Source organism: Cryptomeria japonica, chromosome 3 (assembly GCF_030272615.1).
Source record: "Cryptomeria japonica chromosome 3, Sugi_1.0, whole genome shotgun sequence".
Taxonomy (NCBI): domain Eukaryota; kingdom Viridiplantae; phylum Streptophyta; class Pinopsida; order Cupressales; family Cupressaceae; genus Cryptomeria; species Cryptomeria japonica.
In genome coordinates, this window is record NC_081407.1 from 612764337 (window position 1) to 612776491 (window position 12155).

Below are 12155 nucleotides of genomic sequence, written 5' to 3' on the forward strand. Positions count from 1 at the left end.
ATGGTTAGAGGATAAAAGAGATAGTTGGTGAGATCAAGAGTGTTGGTGGTAAAGTGGAAGATGCCACAATAGTTAGTAAGGTGTTGAGAACCTAGATATGGGTCTATGCTATCCGAGTTGCAACCATTTAGGAGCCTAAATCTATTGACAAAACTAAGGTAACCCTTGACTCCATCATTGGTAAACTCACTGCTTTTGAATTAAATGTTTATGATGGTAGTGTTTAGAAATCTTAGTCTGCATTTAGAGCTTCAATTTCTAACCCATCCGTGAGAAAAACTAGAGATGTCAGTCATAGTTATGAATCTAGATCCAATAGAGAAGTTGATGATGAAAATAGTTTGGTTGAGTTTGAAGCATTGTTGGCCAAGTGGTTGCCCAGAGGAATCGGTAAATATAGAGGTAAATTACCTTTGAAATGTTTTTCATGCAACAAGATTGGACACATTGCAGCTAATTGTCCTAATTGTGATGATGAGCACAAGCGAGAGAAGTTTAAGAAGTACAAGGGAAAAGGAAAAAGATATTGTCTTATTGCAGTTGATGGTTGTATCACTGATTAGGAATCTGATGGTGATGCTAATGAAGAAATTGTGTTTGTATCCATTAAAGAGGAAACATCTAATCAGAAAACTTTATTTTCTTGCATGGATAAATCTAATGATTGGATCATTGATAGTGGTTGTTCACATCACATGACCAGTGACTGAAGAAAATTTATTTCTTTGAAGGAATTTTATGGTGGAGTTGTAATATTTTGTAATGACTCACCCTGTATGGTTAAAGGTAAGGGAACTATTTCTCCTAATGGAAAGAGAAGTGTAGATGATGTCTACTGGGTTGAAGGTCTAAAGCACAATCTTTTGAGTGTTGCTCAACTCAATGATAGAGGATATGCATTGGAATTTAAGGATGGTATGTGCAAAATCTATGGGAGAAAAGGTGAACTGATTGCAACTGGCAAGTAGACTAAAGGTAACCTGTTTCACCTGAATCCTAAAGTCAACCACTATTTAATTGCTAAAGTAGATGATAGTTGGCTTTGGCATAGGAGATTCTATCATATAAATTTTGATAACATTATTAAAGTAAGTCCAAGATAATGAGAGGTTTTCCTTATTTGGACAAACCAGTTAATGCTCTATGTAAGGAATGTCAGTTGGGAAAGATGACATTCTCAACTTTCAAGAGAAAATCTTTTTCAGCGGAACATATGCTAGATTTGGTTCATATAGACCTCTATGGACCAATAAGGACTAAAAGTATTCAAGGTGATAGATACTTTATGATCTTCACTGATGATTGCTCAATAATGATGTGGGTTACATTATTGAAAGATAAAAAAAAAGCATTTAGTAAGTTCAAGGCATTCAGGGCCTTAGTTGAAAAGGAGAGTTGTAAGAAGATAAAGTGTCTAAGGATTGATCAAGGTAGTGAATTTACTTATGAGGAATTCACTAGATATTGTGAAGAAAATAGTATGAAATGACATCTTTCTACACCAAGGACACCACAAAATAATGGTATTGTGAAGAGGAACAATTGGTCAGTTGTTGAATCTTCTAGAATGATGTTGATACAAGGAGGTGTAGTGAAAAATTTCTAGAGATAAGTTGTCAGCACAACTATCTAGACGATGAACCAGATTTTGGTAAAAAGAGGTAAGGATAAGACTCATTATGAATACTGGTATGGTAGATCACCTAATGTTAGTTATTTCAAGATATTTGGCAGAAAATGTTTTATTAAGAGAGGTGACTATGTTAGCAAGTCTGAGGCTAAAAGTGACGAAGGTATATTTCTTGGTTATTCCACCAAGAGTAAGGCCTACAAATGTTATAACAAATGGACAAAGAGAATCATTGAGAGTGTTGATGTTCTAGTGGATGAGTATCTTGAAGTTTCAGGCAAAACTAGTGTGGAGAAAAAGGATGAAGATCCTTGCATTTTGTTTTTGGAACCAGAACCTATGAAACCTAAAACCGGTAAAGAGAATGTTGTTGTACCAGTTCAACCAGAGCAAGTAGATTCAAAAGAGTATTATGATAATGAAGAAGAAGAACCTAAAGATAATGATCATGTTATTTTGAGGTATGTGAAACTCAATCACAATCCTCACCAGATTATTGCAGATAAGGATGCTGGAGTGCTAACCAAAAGAAAAATTAGAGAAAATTATTGCATGATCTCCACTTTTGAGCCTAGAACTGCTAAGGAAGCATTTGGAGATGATCATTGGGTCAAATCTATGGAGGAAGAGCTTGAACAAATTGAGAAGAAAAATACATGGACCTTAGTACCCTGACCGGTAAATAAAAATGTGATAGGTACTAAGTGGGTATTCACGAACAAGCTGAATGAAGATGGTGTAGTAGTTCACAACAAAGCTAGATTGGTTTGCATAGATTATGCACAAGAAGAAGGAGAATATTATGGCAAGACTTTTGCACCAATGTCTAGACTAGAACGTGTCAGAACTTTACTTGCATTTGTAGCACATAAGGGATTCAAAGTATATCAGATGGATGTAAAGTCAACATTTTTAAATGGAATACTGGAAGATGAAGTATACATTGAGTAGTCAGATGGTTATTGTTTGACTGATGAAAGAGACATTGTATGTAAGTTGCACAAAGCACTATATGAATTAAAGCAAGCACCGAGAGCAAAGTATGAAAGGCTTCATTCACACCTAATGAAGATAGCAACATATATCTCAAATATGAAGGAGATAAGATATTGGTTAGTGGAGTGTTTGTAGATGATATCATATTTAGAGGTAATGATGACATGAGAAATGACTTTGTAAATGAAATGAAAAGTGAGTTTTAAATGTCTCAAGTTGGAGAAATAAATTTTTTTATTTGTTTGCAAATACAGAAAATGAAGAGTGGTATTTTCATCACACAATCTAAGTATGTGAAAGACGTATTAGAGACATTTGGTATGAGTGCCTATAAACCAATTGGGACACCAATGGTTACAAGTTGTAAGTTGTCTAAGGAAGATGAGGCCACATCTATTGATGAAAAGGAGTATAGGTCAGTGATTGGAAAATTGCACTATGTTGTTCACAGGAGCCTGGATATAGCTCATGCAATTGGTCTAGTTGCTCAATTTCAGAAGATTACAAAGGAAACACATTTGATAGCACCCAATAGGATATTTAGATATTTGAAAGGCACTATTGACAATGGATTATGGTATCCATATGAAGGTAACTTTGACTTGAAGGTGTACACAAATGCAGATTGGGCAGGTAATGTTGATGATAGGAAAAGCACAACTGGTGGAGCATTCTTTCTTGGAGGAAGACTTGGTTCATGGAGTAGCAAGAAGTAGAGTTGTATATCACAGTCTACTACTAAAGCTGAGTATGTTGTAGATTATATGAATTGTACCTAGGCTATTTGGATGAGGCACATTTTGAAAGGTTTCAAGATGAAGTTTACAGAACCTATAAAGATCTTATGTGACAATACCAGTGCCATTAATATTTACAGGAACCTTGTTTTACATGCACAAACCAAGCATATTAAATTGAAGTATCATTTCTTGAGGGAAAAAGTGTAGAGTAAAGATGTGATCTTGGAGCATGTTTCCACCAAGGAGTAGCTTGAAAATATCTTTACTAAACCTCTGCCTAAGACTACTTTTGAGTATCCTAGAAGTCAGCTAGGGGTTGTACCCCTTCATGAGGTGAATTGAGCATGATGTAGAGTACATTAGTCGTGGAGCTACTTGCAGAATTTAATAGTAGGATTGATGTAGAGTGGAGTTATTCCATAGGGGGAGCATCAAGTTGTAGGTTGTTGATGGTGAACAGTGAAGTGTGACATTGCATGTTTTACTTTCAATTTGGCATTGTTGTTAAAGGGGGAGAAAAACTATGTGATTATGTGGGAGAAGAATTATATGATTAACAAAGAGAAGATCTACATACATCTTGTAGCTGAAGATAAATTGAATACAAGTTGATGACAAGGAGAGTATATGGTAAAATTTAAACCAGGATTCCCATTCACAATCAATGGTATTAATAATTGTATTGCCATCAATTCCAAAGGGGGAGATTGTTGGCATTTGCATGAAGATTGCATTAATGAAATGTTATATTGTCATTGATGTCAATTAACTAGTAATGATTTTGTTATGATATTGTATGATTGACAGAGAGAAGATCTATAGCCAGCTTGTAGCTAAAGACAAACTGAAGACAAACTAAAGACAAACTGATGACAAGGAGAGTACATGGTAAAATGTAAACCAAGATTCCTATTCACAGTCACAACAATCAATGGTATTGATAATTGTATTTCCATCAATGCCAAAGGGGGAGATTGCTAGCATTTGCATGAAGATTGCATTAGTGAAACATTATGTTGTCATTGATGTGAATTAACTAGTAATGATATTGTTATAGTGTTTTTTTGTAACTGATAGGAAGAGCTAGTGAAGGGAACTATAACTGATAGGTAAGTTTGTAGAGTAAATTGGTATTGCTAAGTATTGGAGAGTTGAACTGGTAAACACTACCTATTGATTTGAAAAAACCCTAACTGATTAAGTCTGGTCAATTGGTTGTATTGGTTTATGATCTAATGATGAGCAGTAAAGATTATGACATGTATGCTTATTTTCTAAAGAGAGTTTCAAAGTGTTTTTGGAGCATTGAGATAATGGTTTTTGTCTAGGGAATGAGTAAGTATATTGTATGTAATGCAAAGCATGTGATGAGTTACTGAGTTTGATGAAGTGGTGATCAAGGAGCGGTCGAGGATTTCTTGAATGATGTGCAAAGATTGTTATGTAATCTAATGGTCATACTTGAACCAACTTGTTTGTAATCTCTATGAGAGAATTAGGTTTTTGTTGTATTACCAACCTAATTGATTTGTTTATAAGGTTGATGAGTTATTTTGTTTTAGAGTTAGTAAAGTTTCAGTTGAGTGTGTGGTTGCTAAACCAGATGATATATCTATAGTTTGTGTAAAGGCGAATAGGAGCAACAAAAAAAAAATCTGAACAAGCAAGTGTAGTGTTATTCAAATAGATCAGCAAACTCTTGTTGTTCTCTAACAATTACAATAGTGTTTGAAATCCCCTAACCAGGTAAGCTCTAACAAGCTTGGTTTTATTTAAATCCTCTAATCAGGTGGTCCATTAGCTTGGATTTTAGATCCTCTACCAAGGTTACTCCTCACAGGGTATTGCTTTTAACAAGGCATTATAGTCAATCCCTTAACCGGGTGGTCCCTAACGTGATTTATTCTTAGCACAAATTTTGTAAAGCTTTAATAGGCTTGGCTCCTAATAGGGTGAACTTCAAAAGAGTTCAGATAGTCATCTTGTGAGTCTCATCTCACCTTGGTTTTTCCCATTTGGGTTTCCACGTCAAAATATTGTGTCAAGTGGTGAATGTTTTTGTGGTTATGTTTTCTATGGTTGAATTTCTTAACTACTTAATCCACTTTGATAAGTCATGATAACTGGAAGCAATATGAAATGAAGTTTTACTTATGTCAGTAAAAGTATTTGGATGTTTATGAGTTTCAAGTTGTTTACTATTAATCTAATGTAACAATCAACCGGTTTATTGTGATAGAAATATTGCATTTATAGTTAAGTGGTTTTACTTGTCAGTTCTAAGTTTATTTTGAGAGGTTGATTTTGAGATTGGTGAGTGTTTATTATCAATTTTTCTATCTACTGACTCACCACCCCCTCTTAGTAGTTGACCAGATCCTTATTCTTTCATCATATTATCATAGCCTTCCACTGTCATTGTTGCTCTCTTATTCATTACTTGTTTCTTCTCTTGCTCTCTTTTGAGAAAATTCATGAACAATTCTCTTTTCTACCATGCCATCTGCTATTTGAGGTAAAGGAGGTCATGAGCTTGAATGTTCCATCCCCTTTTGATGTATCAAAATTGATCCCTCCATAGTGATGAGTATTGGATGATGTACATCCCTTGTTTCAACTTGTCAGCAATGAATTTCTTCAAGTTTGACCTTCTTCTCCTTCAATATTAGCTTCAATTCATCAAAATTGTTCATAACAAAATTGACTTTAGCACAAAATGGAGTAAAATCCTTTGTTGGATAATAGCTTGGATCCATTTTCTGAATTGCAGCCCATAACGTCCTGAAAATCATCCACTTCTCTTTCCTCCACTCCAAAGTCATGGAATCAAATTCATTTCTAATTATATCATTAGGAAATTTATGCTCATGAGGTGATAGACCTCCTTTTATTCTTGTCTTTTAGATATTGTAAAACCCCTCCGTGTCACTGTGTCTAGCTATTCTCACCCCCAAAATGATATGGTGCAAAGAATTTGTCAAAATGCTCATATCCTCCTTTCAAAATTAAAAAATATGTGATAATAGTATAATTAGGGAAGATTGTTCCTTTACATTTTCCCTTTAGTTACGTATCATGAATGCACCCTATCTACCACATTACCTTATCAAAACCCATTCTCAAAGGAACAGTAAAAGGTAATGCATGTGGCTAACCAAAGAAACCATAGATTCTAATAATAGTGCTTATAGGATAAGGGATCAAACACCCCCAATTGTGTTCAATCCTCAAAATTATAAATCTATCTTTAGGCTATACAAAATCATGCAACTCCTTGGGGATCTGTGGTGGGTTTACTATCAACCTTTTCCTCAACTTAGAAGCAAAGTTATTGTCAAATATTACAAAACTAGCCTCTTGTCTATCCCAAGACATATCTGTGCTCCAAAGCTACACTAGAATCTCCTTATTGTCAATTTTCCTTTTGAGGTTCATGGTACCTTCAAATTAATCTGCGTTCCTATATAGGAATATGTGCATGAGCAAGGAATACTAGTAGAATTTAGCACTAGCCACTTCATTTTTAATATCCTATAACCCCTCATGAATCTTATCTTCAAGGTATGGGGTGAAGTCAAAAACCACTATATAATCCAGATGTTGAATTTGCATGGCCATATACATGAAATTAGGTGGTATAAGTATAATTGGATTGAAACCCAATATCTGACATAGAGAGAAAAAGGTAGCCTGAAAATATGGAGCAAAAGCACCAATAGGGAATGGCTCCTCTGAACTAGGGCCAATGTAATAAGTTGTATTTCCTTCTCTAGCCAAATGCATTGGAAGAAAATTACTTCTAATGAAATCCTTCATTTTATAATACTCTTATTTTAACTCATTTAGGTCTACTTGGACTAGGTTAGCAAATGGTTCGTATAGGTCAAAAATCTCCTGGACTTTTTCTCTTCTAATTCTCAGCAGAGTTTCTCCTTCATTTCCCCTAATAACCCTTGAGATAGGGTCATATATGTTTGCAACAACCTTGAGAAGGTCAACATCCATGAACACACCCAGCACCACTAATTTACCCAAATCATATTGCTAGGGACTTGAGAGTGGGGAATGTAAGTTTCTCTATCCATACACTAGTTTGAACATCTATAACCCAGTCATTGGTATCCCAGCATCCGACAAGCGGTATTCTTTATCAGTTAACCCTTCTCTTACGGTTTTTACACTAACATATTTCTTCCCTTGATATCTATCATTTGTCGATGGCTTAAATTTGTCCAAGAAATCATCATAAAGATTCCTCTTCAGTTTTTTAGTTTGTCCTAAATGTTTTCATGAGGGAGCCATCTTTTGAACTAGGGTTTTCTACTAAAGCCACAAATTGAGAACAAAAGGACTAGGGCTAACATAAAATTTAAATTACAATAGAAATTCAAGAATACAAGGCATGGATGCTATTGAGTCTACTATCAACTTTTTCATTTAAATGAGTTAGCACTAAGCTAAATATTTATTTTTTCTTCCTGACTGATTGATCTTTTGATTATTTAAGCTTATTTTCTAATGTAACAATCTTCTCCAAAAAATGAGATTGAGTTGGTTCAGTTGATCTAGTGGCTTCAGGTTCATCATCATCATATGGGACTAATGATATACTGGGGCTGCAAAGATTTATGTCAAGTTGAACTACTTCTTCTTCCTGGATAATAGGTGATGACCTAGATGTTGATGGTGCAAATGTCCCTACAAGTGCAAAAGAGGAAACATTTATATATCCCTTCTCAAGGAGTTGCACTCTCATTTGCAACTCCACACACCTCTGTTGAGCTACATTATAATCATTGAAAAGTTTATCAAACTTTCTCATTAACTCTGTATTTTCCAAGGCTTCTCTTTTTGAAGTCTCATGTGCCAATTTAGCAACATCAACATTCAATTTTGTAGCCTGTACACTTGATGTATCAGATGCTCTCTTTAAAATAAGGCCTCCCCTTAAGCAAGGATTTAATTCATTAATGTTAGGATTTCTAGGTCCTTCCTCTAGTACCCATATTGTAAAGGTTGCATAATCATCTACAAAATCTTATCCTTGTAATGCCAACCTTGCTTCCTCCTCTGAATTGGATTTTTGGCCTTTTGATTTCCTAATTGCATCAAAAGCCACTTCATCTACTATGTCCCATTCTAGTAAAATCAAAACTCTAGTCTAACTTATCATCATCTTGCCCTCATCTACAGTGATTCTCTTGAACTCTTCCATCATTTCATTATTGACCTCTTCCTGATTTTCTTGATCAAGCCTTACTGGCCTTTGGGTCTTTTTCTCAGTACTTCTCCTTTTGTATTCTTCGATCTTCATCTTCCATACTAGTTGCAAAAAAACTGGAACTCTCACAAAAGTATCATCTTCAAGAAACTTATTGGATGCTTCTTTTCTTACATCCCTAAAAGCTTTACCTTGAACATCTAAAGGAGTGAGGTCCAACTCCAAATTAGGGGGAAAAAGAGGAATACCAATTTGCCTTTCTGCACTTGTTGCTACAAACATATGTTCCTCCATTTGTTCTTCATCTTGCCTTATGGGTGAAAAGTGAATTGGTTATGGCGAAGGACTTCTATCTAAGTCTTCAAGATCAATGATCTTGACTCTTTTAAAAGGCTTGATTTGCATCTTCGAGGAAGGCTTTGTCTTCATTATCCTTTTACCTTTTCTCCTTACTAACCTTCCACTATCCCTGCTGCACTCCTCTTCATCACTTGTTTCTTCTCTTTCTCTCTTTGGAGAAGATTCATGAACAAATATCTTTTCTACCATGCCATCTACTCTTTAAGGTAAAGGAGGTTGTGAGCTTGACTATTGCATCCCCTTTTGATGGATCAAAATTGATCCATTCATAGTGATGGGTGTTGGATGATGTGCATCCCTTCTTTCAACTTGTTGGCCATGAAATTCTTCAAGTTTTTCCTTCTTCTCCTTCAATATAATCTTCAATTCATTAAAATTGTTCATAACAAAATCAACTTTAGCACAAAATGGAGTAACATCCTTTGTTGGATCATAGCTTGGATCCATCTTCTGAATTGTAGCCCATAACTTCCTGAAAACTAACCACTTCCCTTTCCTCTACTCCTCAATCATGGAATAAAATTCATTTCTAATTATATCCCTAGGAAATTTATTCTCATGAGGAAATAGACCTCCTTTTATTTTTCTCTTGAAGATATTGTAAAACTCCTTCAAGTCACTGTGTCTATCTATGCTCACCCCTAAATGATATGGTGCAAATAATTTGTCAAAATGCTCATATCCTCCTTTTATAATAAAAAAATATGGGATGATAGTATAATCAGGGAAGGTTGTTCCTTTAAATTCTCCCTTTAATTCCTTATCATGAATGCACCCTATCTACCACATTACCTTAGCAAAACCTATTTTAAAAGGAACATTAAAAAGCAATACATGTGGTTGACTAGAGAAACCATTGATTCTAATAACAATGCTTACAAGATAAGGGATGAAATCCCCCCAATTTCGCTCAATCCTCACAAGTAGCAATCTCTCTTTAGGCTGTACAAAATCATGTAGCTCCTTGGGGATCCTTTGTGGGGTTAGTGTCAACCTTTTCCTCAACTTAGAAGCAGAGTTATTGTAAAATCTTACAAAACTAGCCTCATGTTTGTCCCAAGATATATCCATGCTCCAAAGATGCACTGGAATCTCCTTATTGTCAATTGTCCTTTTGAGGTTCATGGTACCTTCAAAGTTATCTTTGTTCCTATACAGGACCATGTGCTTGAGCAAGGAATACTAGTAGAATTTAGCACTAGCCACTTCATTTTTAATGTCCTGTAACCCCTCATGAATCATATCTTCAAGGTATGGGGTGAAGTCAAAAACCGTTGTATAATCTAGATATTGAATTTGCCTAGCCATATACATGAAATTAGGTGGCATAACTGTAATTGGATTGAAACCCAATATCTGACATGGAGAGAAAAAGGTAGCCTGAAAAATAGGGAGAAAAAGAACCAATAGGGAATGGCTCCTCTGAACTAAGGCCAATGTAATAAGTTGTATTTCCTATTCTAGCCAAATGCATTGGAAGAAAATTACTTCTAATTAAATCCTTCATTTTATAATACTCTTCTTTTAACTCATTCAGGTCTACTTGCACCAGGTTAGCAGATGGTTCATATAGGTAAATAATCTCCTAGAATTCTTCTCTTCTGATTGTCAGTGAAGTTTCTCCTTCATTTCCCCTTATAACCCTCAAGACAGGGTCATATCTATTTGCAACAACCTTGAGAAGGTTGACATCCATGAACACACTTGACACCACTTATTTACCTGAATCATACTCTCAAGGACTTGAGAGTAGGGAATTTAAGTTTCTCTATCCCTAACATAATTTGAACATCTCTAGCCCGGTCATTGGTATCCTAGCATCTACCAAGTGGTATGCTTTATCAATTAACCCTTCTCCTAGGGTTTTTCCTCTAACAAATTTCTGCCCCTGCTATCTATCATTTGTCAAGGGCTTAAATTGGTCCAAGAAATCATCATAGAGATTCCTCTTCAGGTATCCAGTCTGCCCTAAATGTTTTCATAATGGAGCCATCTTTTGAACTAGGATTTTCTACTACAACCTCAAATTGAGAAGGAAAAGACTAGGGCTAACACAAAATTTAAATTACAACATTAATTCAAGAAAATTTCACCTTTCTCTCTTTAGCTTCTAAACCTATAACAATTGAAACTCTTTTCCTACAATTTTATGCATAATTTACACCATTAATTGGTTCAAAATATATGGAAAAGCCCACACGAAGTTACTATTTTGATTACACTAGAGGGATAGCGATTCTATATTGCAAGAAATAGTCTCAAATTTCTTCAACCGCAGGAATGTCTTCTGAATCGCTATGAATTTATGTATGAATCAAAAATACCTTTAAGAGTTCTTTTATTACTACTTAGAATGAAACTTCATTGTCTCATCCACCATTATTACTCTTGCAAAAGAAATAATTCCTCTAACTTGCATTTGAAAAGTTTAAAACCCAACTGTCGATCATCTTTAACACTAGAAAATCTCACGAACCAAACTAGTCAAACTGACATTGACCCTCCCATGTGGCAAGCGGGTCCACCCTTAGCAATATGTGGCATATCCAAATCATCACCTATTTCACCACTTTTAGTGACCCCATCATTGGCTTTCTTTGGCCCGCCTTGCACATGTGGCATCATCTCGTGATGTTGCAGTCCATAATCTCCTCACATCTCTCGATCGCGAGGTTACAAAAAACCATTGGATATGCTCTTTGTTTACTTTCTAACTACACCAATCATTTAACTATGGCCGCTAACTCCTGAGCACTTCTTGGACGTGAATTAAAACATCACCATTCAATATAAGCACATGCAGAAACATACATCCTTAGTAACTTGGGTTTTACCTATTGGGAAATGATAATATTAAAAGTTTGAAAGGTCAACCATCAGCTCACCCTTCTCCATCGAGGACATGTGGCATCATCTCATGATGTCATGGTCTTTATCTTCCTTGCATCTTTGACCATAGGGAAGTGCAAACCGTCAAATCTATAATGCCTTTATCAATTGGCTGAAGAATTAAAAATATTACTTAGGAAAATTTGATGGGCACAGACACAAATATTAAAATGGGACCGACCATAGGGAAAAATTTCGTGCGACTTAGGAAAAATCATTAGATGGACTGGTTGAACACAACTTACCACTTAGGAAATAAAATGGCCCTGCCAATGGTAACCGACCCTTGGCTTAAGTGGAAAAGGTAATGACAGAACAT